Genomic DNA, 2881 nt, shown 5'->3' on the forward strand with positions numbered 1-2881 from the left:
ATGAGGATAGCAAAAGGGGGTTGTTGGTACGGCATATCTTATTTTGTTATAGCGCAAGCTTGACAAGGACAAAAGAAGGCACATTAGACACACACAGCGCTGTGTGTGTCTAATGTGCCTTCTTTTGTCCTTGTCAAGCTTGCGCTATAACAAAATAAGAGATCCTATCCCCTTCGCTACGCCACGTGGGCGACGGCATCATTTCCAGAATCACTGGGCTCCTAAAACTTTCTGTCGCATGTACATCTCTTGACATCGACGGTATCTCTTACTTGCGTGTTTAATAGCCAAGCCAGTCGTTTTCTTTCCGACCGAACGATTCTGAGAATTTGAGTGTCGGAACAGCCCGTTCGATAGCTAAACTACCCGCTCGTAAGATCAAAGGTTTTCAAGACAGTAGCGTACTTGACCAACATAGTTCGATAAGCCTGACAAACCTTACAGCGAAGCTGTATACGGCTGCTCTTCCAAGTATTTTTCGTATCCGTGCGTCATCAATAAAAAAAAGTGAGCGTGGGCCAATCCCCGGAGATAGTGCAATACCGGGCCGACCCGCGGCGGAGGGTAAACAGGCTTAAGCACTCCGCCTCTAATAATAATAATAATAATAATAATAATAATAATAATAATAATAATAATAATAATAATAATAATAATAATAATAATAATAAATCAAGATGTATTGTTTCAAGTAGATAGGTATATTGGAATCGTGTGTGTACAGCACATGGACTCACGAGCAGGAGGCGCTGCCATATACGCAAAGGACAAAAACTATGTACAGCCGTGACCAAAAGCTTGGGAACCAAAGATGCCGCAATGTTTTGTGTTTTTTTTTTTCGCAGATGGGGCTTTCCGGTTGAAATCAAGAAAGCGCGCCTACGTGCACTCTTGGCGTTGGACCACTACAATGTATTAAACTGACTCCAAGTCGCGCAGCTGCGCTTGAATAGATCTTAATTTTTTGCTGATGCTGTGGTCTCCAAGACTTCTCTCGCTGCTGTACAACCCTTGACTCAAAAGAGGACAATGCCACCGACTGTGGGAATGTCTTCACCGTACAAACGAAAGACGGAATTGCATGGGTGGTACTGCCCAAAGTCATTTTAGAGCAATTTTTGCAGCATGAAAATTGCGTTTTGTGGCACTTGGGAGTAGACAAAATCGCATTTCGGAGCAGCTTCTAGCAAACTAACTTTCATTTTGTAGCAATTTAGAGCGCATAAAATTTCAGTTTGAAGCAGTTTCGAGCAGGCTAATCTAAAAATTTGGTGGAATAATGGAATATGGCCATGCACTTCGAAACGACAATGAAATTCAGAATAAATCAACATGAAGCACGTAGGAGCGCGCCCTGTAGCTGTAGCGCACTAGACTATGGAAGAGTGTATCTAGAGGCGGCACAGCGCATGCTGTCCTATAAAGCCAAGAACATAGGTGAGACTACGATCGAACTATACATTCCCGCGCCGACGCTTATGATGATAGCAGAAAATCATGAGGACCGTCGCTTTGATATGGTAGCCATATATATATGGTCGCTGAGGCCTCTCACTGGCACGCCAGTGCCCACCTTCTTCTATGCATTTGAACTGTTGAAGAAAAACGTGTGCGTGATTACTCACTTGTCCTCAGGTTAAAGGAACGGCTCTGCTAGCGCCAATGTCTCAGTTAAGCTACAGAGTAAAATTTGACTAAAGCACGTAGAGCCTAGGTTGCTTTCTGTTCCCCTCCACTTTCGTGGTTAGGGTTGTTTTACGTGCAAGACCTAAATGCAAGACTCCACGCTAGGTGCACCTTCAGCCTTGCAATGGGTATTCAATTCACTACAGTAAAACGCAAATCCTCGTTGTTTTGCATTACTATAAGGACCCCAAAGCTGGCGTGCAGGATGAAATGGTAGCGTTATAATGACGACACAAATGGCGCCTATTCAAAAGCGACATTGTTTTTCGCGCTGGTGTGTTTGGTTGGCACATATCACAATATAAGCAGGAACGTGTGCCACATTCATGTGCGAAATCGTCAACACGAGTATTCCGTTAGCATCGCATCCATCTTTCCGACAACTTCTTTTTTTTTTCGCCCACGTTTCGGGCATTGCGAAACCATTTGCAAACAGATGACGTCCCATGCGATGGAGAAACATATGCCCTTAGGGGAGAGCTGAATGCGCAGCTGTACAAATCTATCAAACAGCGTTACGAATGTTCCGGTATTAATGCATATAAAGCGCTACGAAAGAACACCTCACAGGGATGTCAAAAGCAGAAGTAGTCCAGAAGAAACCACCTGACACGGAGCTTTTGGCTTAGCTTGGACTCAACACAGCGTTGCCAGGTCATCAATCTCTATCCATCGTTAAAAGCGTATTCGCGTACGTTGCTTGAAACGACTGTGCCAGAACCGATAAAAGCGTGCAAATTGAGGGACGTGCAAGTTAGGGATCAACGAGAGAGAGAAGAGAGAGAGAAAAAAGCAAGGATAGGAAAGCCAGGGAGGTCGACCAGAGGAGCATCCGGTTTGCTACCCTACGCTGGGGGTGGGGGAAAGGGGAATAGGAAGCGGAAAAGGGTAGAAAATTAGCACTGAGTGCGTGTGGGCGGGACACTATGCACAGGGACACTATAAATGGTCTCGTAAGCCGGTGCACGTCAAGTATTGCACTAATGCACCATTACGCTGATTGCACGCTGTCGCGGTTTGCAGGAATATATTACCCACAGCATTAACCTAGCCAGATTACGCTATAAAACCAGGAGTGAAGCGCTGACAACTAGGCGCTGTCAAAAAAAAGTGTTGCTCACATTCACACAGTTGTTAAGCTAGAATTCTTTTTAAGAGAAAATTCCAGCCAATCCTGACGCTGTACGTTATTAGA

The 2881-nt window shown here is 44.7% G+C and overlaps 1 pseudogene; it reads right to left on the reverse strand.

The window, feature by feature from the left end:
- Positions 1 to 508: 508 nt before the first annotated feature.
- On the reverse strand, positions 509 to 681 carry LOC135913976 (U2 spliceosomal RNA; annotated as a pseudogene).
- Positions 682 to 2881: the final 2200 nt, after the last annotated feature.

The sequence above is a fragment of the Dermacentor albipictus genome, chromosome 5 (assembly GCF_038994185.2).
Source record: "Dermacentor albipictus isolate Rhodes 1998 colony chromosome 5, USDA_Dalb.pri_finalv2, whole genome shotgun sequence".
NCBI classification, from domain to species: Eukaryota; Metazoa; Arthropoda; class Arachnida; order Ixodida; family Ixodidae; genus Dermacentor; species Dermacentor albipictus.